The 9,013-nt window shown below is 41.5% G+C and overlaps 1 long non-coding RNA gene across 1 annotated transcript in view; it reads left to right on the top strand.

The window, feature by feature from the left end:
• Window positions 1–8,660, top strand: part of LOC122422906 — a 46,050-nt gene extending 37,390 nt beyond the window's left edge. The window contains exon 3 of the long non-coding RNA XR_006264008.1: window positions 8,503–8,660. This is a non-coding gene — a long non-coding RNA (uncharacterized LOC122422906). The remainder of the gene's footprint in view (window positions 1–8,502) is intronic.
• The last annotated feature ends 353 nt before the right edge of the window (window positions 8,661–9,013 follow it).

Consider the following 9,013-nt stretch of genomic DNA (forward strand, 5'->3'; position numbering starts at 1 on the left):
TGCAAAGAGTTTACTCATTGGAAAAGATCCCTGATGCTGGGAGAGATTGAGGGCAGAAGGAGAAGGGGGCAACAGAGGATGAGATGGTTGGATGGCATCACCGACTCTATGTATATGAATTTGAGCAAACTCAGGGAGATGCTGAAGAACAGGGAAGCCTGGCGTGCTGCAGTCCATGGGGGTCACAAAGAGTCGGACATGACTGAGCGACTGAACAGCAACTGTGGTTGTGTGATGGCCAAGACCAGCCTTGGGTTCCTGGGGGAATCTGCGGCTACAGCCTTCCCAGCCCACATTACGTGTGTGCAACTCAGAGGACTGGGCTGCTGGGCTGCCTCAGTTTCCTGATTTGTGATTTTTTTTCCCACTGAACACCTAGAACCCTTTTCTACCCAAACTCCTCAGCTAGTGCCTCACACTCAGGGGTCCCCTTTTTCAGAACCACTGAACTCTAGGGGCTGTTGGGTCCAGATATCTGCCCAGGTCGCTTCCTGGAGATTTCAAGTGTAACAACCCACCCAACCAGATCAGATTCCTCCTGGGTGCTGAAATCTTACCAGGCATCTTCGACACTGGGTTTGGACCACTTTCATCAGGGATCAGCCCTAAGATGGTTTCTCTTCACTGCACCCTGGACCTAATGGCCCCTCTGTCCCCACCAGCCTATTGCATACACCCCAGCATCTGGCTCACTGCCCATTGCATACTGCTTATTTTCAAATGATTTGAGCTGTATGTTTTCATAGTTTACTTAAAACTGGTTACCCTTTACTGAGCGCAGGGTTATTTAAACTGCTAGAGGGGTATCAGTGACAACATTCTAATTGTTTAGCACTGTTTCAAAGCAATGAAAATCTACACTTATACCTATGCTCTCCTATAGATGGCTTGGTGCCACCTGACATGAAGTAGCCTTTCCATCCTTGTCAGCAGGAAGAATAGGAAAGAAAAAGAAAAGAATAGAAGAATGACCAAAGGAGATTTCTTCACATGTTTCCTCCTTTCAGGGTGGAGAGGCTAGATGAGCAGTTCTCTTTGATCCAATGACATTAAGATGTCTGCTTCTTTTGATGTGTTTTCATTTGGATGTATACAAGTATGCTGGACTGCATCTTGCTGCGTTCCCACATGAAATGAAACCCCTCCGTCATAAACAGAGTGGCAAGCCTATGATGCTATTTTGCCCAAAGTGACCAAGATGGGAGATTATTATAGAAGTAAAAAAGGCACACTTGCCTAATAGACACACTCAGACCAGCTTAAGTGGCAGGATTGCCTTTTCCAGAAAGGAAAACCTCCAGGAAGAAGTTTTACAGCATGCTGAGCCATTATCCCAAATGTTCTGCTTTTCCTCCAAGACAAGTAAGACTGTTTCTGACATTGCATTGTTAATGAGCATATTGTATTGAAGGACAGTGAGGAATTGCAAATCTGTCTCCATCCCAGCTGTCAGCTCCCAGAAGGAAGCTGATGACAAGACACCTCTCCTATGCCAAGAGGGCGAGTTGGGTCCAAAGAAGGGGAAGAGACGGAGCCCTAATTATCTTGGGTTTAATTTTTATTATTATCATTATTATGTGACTTAATAATTATGGTGGAGGAAGACTTAAAAAGACATAATGGTTTGAAGAGACATTTTAGCCACTGTCAGTCAGAGCTAAGTATTTGTTTGAAGCATCTACACTCATTTTCTGAAATAAGTTTTCATTTATACATAGACAGTCCCTAGATGTAAAAAGTATATGTACTTCCAATCAGTGTGAATTGAGCCTTATTATCTGTTCTCATCTTTTGGGAAGCTTGCTGTAATATGGCAGGTGTTGGGGGTGGGGGGCAGTCTTATATCAGGGGCTGTAAACTCAGCCCCTCTAAGGCCAGGCACAGGGTGAGTGGGTGTGATGAGCCCCTTGGCGACACTGGCCACCAGGAAAGCACATCTGCCCAGCCAGTGGCGGCTCCAGCCCAGCCCCACAAGGCCACGTGGGAATGCCAGCCCCATGTCGACAGATACTGAGGCTTTGCAACGGAAGGCGGAAATCAGGATGTTTATGAGAATTCCCCAGAGTTTTAAGTGTTAGAAATTGACTTAAAGAATTTTCAACCCCCCGGCAATCCCCACAATACACATGTGCAGGCCAGATGCTACTCTGAGACTTGTAGTTTGTGAGCTGTGTTCTAGAGCACGGGAGAGAGGGTGCGCAGGGCATGTGGCAGGCCGGGTGGAGCCCTGGGAGGTGACCTGCACCCAGAGCGTGCCATACTTTCAGTGGGGAGACACAGGCAGCAAAGACGCCTGGATCAGGTCAAATATGGGTCAAGCTGGGCATAGCTCTTTATGTTTTATACCCACACATAAATAACTTGCAATATTGAATATTTAAAATTGTGATATATATGTACATGTATAGATCTATAAATTCTTTGTATCAATGAAAATATCCATATACATTCACAGAAATAGTCCTCGGTTCATTATCCCTATATACAAGATCACTCACTGCCTTGCACATAGAAGAGAGTCAATAAATGTTTATTTCAAATATATTTAGTGAGCATGAATACACTCTAAGGATTGTTCTAGGATCCTGAGATAATGTAGTGAACAAAGTAGGCAAAGCCTCTGGTCCTCAAGGGATAGAGTTCCAAAGTGGGCAGTCAGATAATCAATAAGGATCTTAAGAAGTAAATTGAATTTCATGGCACGGGGTAGGAAGTTCTGCAAAAAGGAGAAGTAGGGCAAAGGGGTTTGGTATTACTGGGAGTGGTACAGCTCACAATATTAATTGGTTAATATTAACCAATGTTAATTATTGGCTAAAATTTTTACTTTAAAAAGCTAAGTAGATATGTTTTTATATAATCTAAAGGTGTGGCCAGGATGGGAAGCATGCATTAAATATATTGATAACTTTGAAAGTATTTTTTAGTGATTATGCCTAATTTTTCCTCCAAAGAAATTTTTTTTTACCAAGTATTGTGTATAACTGTAAAATAGATTTCTTTTTTAAAATATTTACTTATTTGGCTACATCGGATCTTGGTTGCAGCATGTGAACTCTTAGCTGTGGCATGTGGGATCCAGTTCTCTGACCAGGGGTCAAATCTGGGCCCCCTGCATTGGGAGCCTGGAGTCAGCCACTGGACCACCAGGAAAGTCCCTGTAAAATAGATTTCTAATTTCACATTTTTAAAATTTTGGTGCTCATATACATGCTAGTCATGTGTCTATTCATTCAGTTATTATTTAATAGAACACCTACTAAGTACAGAGCCCCAAGTCAGGCATCAGGTAGAGAAAGAAGGACAGTAAGACTTCGGTGACATGGCTTCAAGGACAAAACCTTCTATACAGAGAAGTTGATTTTTCTCTTCCCAGTGGCCCAGGAATGAGATGACTTTAAGGGCAAGGTTAGCTTCAATCATTCCTGAAAACAGCTCCATCTCCAAGGAAACCACAGGGACAGCTGTCTGTCTCCGTGGATGTGGGTGGGGTCCTGTTTGATTCTCACCATCTCTCCATCACGTCCTCTTCTTGGCAGGCACAAAGTCATGGTGAGAGTTGAGTCAGTGTGGGCTCCCAGAGTGATCTCAGGGGCCAATGCTCTGACATCTCTGTAATACTCATACACATTCCTGTCTTATATCTTGACTGAAACCCTTTACCGTCCATGAAACACGTATGAGAGATCTTAAATCACAGGAAGAGATCAGCCCACACACAAGAGAGCAGGACCAAGCTCTGGTATAGGTTCTCAGGAACAGAGGGGTTGTGGGGGTTATTAGACGGCTAGGACCGAAACCTTCTATCCCCAGTGGCTACTTCTGGGGTGTCCTTAGGAGACAGAGGCAGACAGCCCCTTTTCTCAGTGCCCTGTTTTAAAGTTAGATTGATATCACAGCTCCCCCAGTGATGTCAAGGGTTAGCACATACGAATAGTTTTCCACTAAGAGGGGTGAGGGGAAGGAGTAGGAAGCTACCCACAAATACATGCTCACCTCATAATTCATGCACACCTCCCCTGCTCCCCCCACGCACTCTGCTCCCCCCACGCACTCTGCTCCCCCCACGCACTCTGCTCCGAGGTATCTTGGGGCTTTTGCTATTCTTTGTGAGGAGCAAACAGATGCTGACTGGAGGTCTTCAGGGATTCATTTAAAATTCATTCCCCGTAAAATAATCAAGAACTCATTTTTTAAAAATTTTGTTAAAGCACCAGTGCATTTATTTCATTACTTGGTTCTATTTTATTTCTCAACATCCTCAATCAAAGTGCTCTTATGGTTGGTCTCCTTCAGCAACCTGACTCCTTCCACAATCCAAATTTATTAAAAATGCGAACCCTAATGTTCTCATTATCTACATATCTATAATAAGGAATTTGAAAAAAAAAAACTAATCTTTAATTCCATAGACTTTTGAGAACGCACCACATTAGGAAGTGGTTAGAAAGAAGGCTGTAATGCGAGTTATACAACTCAGATTTGGATTTTAAAGAGGCACTGTGGGGACGCCCCCAGGGTCTCTTCCCACTTAGGACTCTTTTAGAAAAGCCAAGTATGAAAATAGAGCAAGAAAACCTATAACCCTCGGATCACTCTGATTCCTAGTTTCTTACTCAAACTGTGTAGAGGTCATTTAACTTCTGCCTTCTTGATCTGAAGGCTTAGGGGGAAAAAAGTCTCTTTTAACAGAAACAAATTCAGACTAACCTCTCAAGGCAAACATGAAATGAACCTCCCAAATCTTTGGCAGAGGAGGGGGGCAGTCATTATAGATAAAGAACAGGTAATGAACAGGGCAAACCAATTGCAGTGATCCAGAGGAAAGGGGGATTGTCCCAAGTGACAGGTAGCAAGTCCCAGAGAGGATGCTTTCATCCTGGAAGGCATTTAGCTCCACCTGGTCCAATCTCAGGTTTCCCTGATAGCTCAGTTGGTAAAGAATCCGTCTGCAATGCAGGAGACCTGGGTTCCATCCCTGGGTTGGGAAGATCCCCTGGAGAAGGAAAAGGCTACCCATCCCAGTATTCTGGCCTAGAAAATGCCATAGACTCTACAGTCCATGGGGTTGCAAAGAGGTCCAAACTCATAGGAATCAGAAGGGCTAATTGAATCGGTGAGGATTTCAGTGCATTTTAGCCAGGGTAGTTCACCCATTTCATTTAAAAGTCTCATTAAGGTTTTTAGCTATTCTTTTTATATAGAACTCTCACACATCTTATGCCTAACTCTTATCATCAAAAATCCCCTAAAAGCCAAAAGCACATGACAGCTTCTGAGGACTCTCTTATAACTCACAAATAATTTTTTTTTCCTATCTAAACCCAAATCCTTATTCAAAGGAATCACATTACCCTGCCCAAGTATTTTCTGATTTGCCCAAAATATTCTGATCCAATTGTCTTATATGAGGGGCAAAAAAAAAAAGAGACACATCATATCTGCTAAGTCTATCCTTGCAGCAAAACACTAGCTTCATCAGGCCAGGGGAGATTGACAGGGAAAACCATTTTATCTGGTGTTCAAGAATATTTGACATTCAACAAAAGAACCCCTGAGCACCAGAAGGCAATTGCCCTGACCTCACTGTTTACCAGAAATGTCAACAGATGAAAATGGGGAGTAAGTTATGTTGACTTTTGCTAAAATAGGTACACCTGCCAAGAGCTGAAGTCACACATTCCCTCTTTGGCTCTTAGTTCCTGTCTTAAAATCCCTCGTGTTATCCCGTTTGTGAAGTTGCATCCTCCACAATCCTGTAAGAGGTTCTGTCTTGGGGGTGGGGCACAGGCAGAGAGGGGTGGCATGCTGGAATGGATGAAGTCTGTCATTGCAGATAACCTGATGTTTCTGAAATCAGACACACGAGAGAGAAAAAGCAGCCCTGTTAGCTCACCCTAAAAAAAATGACAAGATTTAAAGTGACTGATTATGCAGCCAGAAAATTCATCTCTTCATATTCATTGCTTAGTCAGTCATTTGCTTAATTACATTTGATTAGCCAAGTGGAAGGTGTTTTTTCTTTGGTATTACTTTATTGTTGGTACTGACTCCCAATTACTGAACGATGTCATGGGTAAGAGAATATCTTCATCACTGCAACCTAGGCAAAGAGCTATTAATCAGAAAAAAGAGCACTATAGAAGAAATAATAAATTGGAGTATATTGAAATAAGGGAGAAGTTAATAAAAGTGTACAAGTTTTCAGCTATAAAAAAGGTAAGGTCTGAGCATATAACATGTAACATGGTGACTGTAGTTGGTTATGCTATATAGTATACTTGAAATTCATTGAGGGTAGAACTTAAAAATGTTCTTTTTTAAAAAGGGTAAATGTGTGAGGTGATGGTGATGGAGGTGCTATTTAACTTCACAGTGGGGAGAGGGGAGGGAATCCTTTCAGACCCACCATGGATACCAAAGTCTGTGGATGCTCAAATATATAGTCAGCCCTCTGTATCCATAGATTCTGCAACTGAGGATTCAATCATCCATGGCTGATAAACATAGTACCTGATCTGCCTGCCATTGGTTGAATCTGCAGTTGCAGAACCTATGGCCCTAGGGAGCCAAATATGTACCAAAAAAGAAGAATTTGTGTTCATCAAAAGGCATGATAGGCGAGTGAACAGGAAAACTAAAGCACAAGTGGAAAAGATATTAGCAATTCATGAAAATTTTCTACAAATCATCACACAAAAGAAAATCCAATAGAAAAATGAACAGTGATTGAAAAAATAGAATATCCAAATGTGCAACTAATAAACAAAAAATCCTCAATCTCACTAAGCATCAGGGAAATGCCAAATAAAACTATGAGGCGATATGACTAGACATAAACAAGAATAAGTAAAAATAAGTGACTAAAAAACCCAGAAGGGAAATAACAAGTGTTGATGAAAGGGCAGTATCACAAGAACTCACATATCGTATTGGTAGAAATGTTCCTTGGCTGGAAAACTGGCAGGATCTGTTAACCTGAACACAAGCATGTCTTACCATCAACAGAAATGTGTGCAAACATTTACAAAAGGCAGTACCAGAATGTCCATAGGAGCCCTAAGGAAAATAGCCCCGAACTGGAAACTACTCAAATGCCCATTGGCAATAGAATGAATACACAAACTGTGGTGTATTCACACAAAAAGTACTACACAGCCATGAGAATAATCACTTGATAACTGTGTATAATACAGTGATGACTCTCACAAATATAATGTTGTATGAAACAGACCGGCCACATAGGAACACTGCATTATTGTATTACTCCAGTTATATGAAATATAAAATAGGCAAAACTAATGTAAACTATTAGAAGTGGTTTGTCTCAGGAGGGAAGGAGCAGGCAAGTAAGAGGGCTTCTGGGTGCCAGTAACATTCTGATTTTTAATCTGGGTGTCACAAGAGGTGTTCATTTGGTAGGTGAAGCTATTAAGCTGTATATTTCTAAGTGTGTGTGTGTGTGTGTGTGTGTGTGTGTGTGTTCTCAGTCATGTCTGACTCTGTGAGACATCATGGATTGTAGCCCACTAGACTCCTCGGTCCATGGGGATTCTCCAGGCAAGATACTAGAGTGCGTTGCCATTTCCTACTCCAGGGGGTCTTCCCGACCCAGGGACTGAGCCTGCATCTCCTGCTTTGGCAGGCAGATTTTTACCACTGAGCAACCTAAACACCACTCTTCAAAAAAGATGTAAAGAACAAGCAAATTGGACATGACTAACTTGCATTCTCATGAAAACACTTTCAGTCCATAGAGAACACTGTACTTTTTAATGGGTAAAATTTGCATTTCTTTTTTCATTGATCTCTTTGAAACTGAGAAAGCATATTCTTTGAAACAAGAAAACAGGTACCCTAAATTTACAACAGTACATTTTGTGCTTTTCTTGAAGAGGTGTAATAATTCCTTTTACTAAGCTAGACAATAAACTGAGAAGTATTTTTGTGCTGATAATTATAATGTTTTGGTATACCAGATGCTTTATGTTTAGAAAAACACTCTACTTTCACACACAGTATCCCTCCCTAAGCCAACTCTATTAAGTAAAACAAGAATTGTTGTTATTATCCCCATTGTCTGCATAAGGAAAATGAAGCTCAGAGAGGCTGGATGTGTCCATGATCACAAAATATAGTAACTTAACATGGCTTGGATTCAAACTTGATAGAGGATTAGTGCACATATGTTTATGAAATCAGAACATCCTGTCATTAATTTGTACTTATATTACTACTCAGCAAATCCTCTTATTTTCATTTTTCCTGTACTCCTAATAATCTTCCTGGAATGAAATGGTTCCTCTTGTAATTCTATTTCCTTTCTCTTTCATTTACCAAAAGTTGAAATGTTTCTTAATGCTGATAGCATAAAAGAGTCACTGGAAAATGTTTTTTGTAGTTGGAGTCAATTTTTCTTTGCTTTTAATCTGGAAAAGCCTACTGGAACCCTTCAGTGGGTTTAAAGTGAATCCACTCATGGCTGCTTATTTCTTTTCCCAGGTAATTAACACAACGCTGCTACAATACTTGGATCATACTATCCATGGGGACTTTATTTTCTTAGGCTCAATCTCTGCAGATGGTGACTGCAGCCATGAAATTAAAAGACACTTGCTACTTGGAAGAAAAGCTATGACCAACCTAGACAGCATATTAAAAAGCAGAGACATTACTTTGTCAGCAAAGGTCTGTCAAGTCAAAGCTATGGCTTTTCCAGTAGTCATGTATGGACATGAGAGTTGGACTATAAAGAAAGCTGAGTGCCAAAGAATTGATGCTTTTGAACTGTGGTGTTGGAGAAGACTCTCAAGAGTCCTTGGACTGCAAGGAGATCCAACCAGTCCATCCTAAAGGAAATCAATCCTGAATATTCATTGGAAGGACTGATGCTGAAGCTGAAGCTCCAGTACTTTGGCCACCTGATGCAAAGAATGGACTCTTTAGAAAAGACCCTGATGCTGGGAAAGACTGAAGGCAGGAGGAGAAGGGGATGACAGAGGATGAGATGGTT

The sequence above is a fragment of the Cervus canadensis genome, chromosome 20, assembly GCF_019320065.1.
Source record: "Cervus canadensis isolate Bull #8, Minnesota chromosome 20, ASM1932006v1, whole genome shotgun sequence".
Classification (NCBI taxonomy): Eukaryota; Metazoa; Chordata; class Mammalia; order Artiodactyla; family Cervidae; genus Cervus; species Cervus canadensis.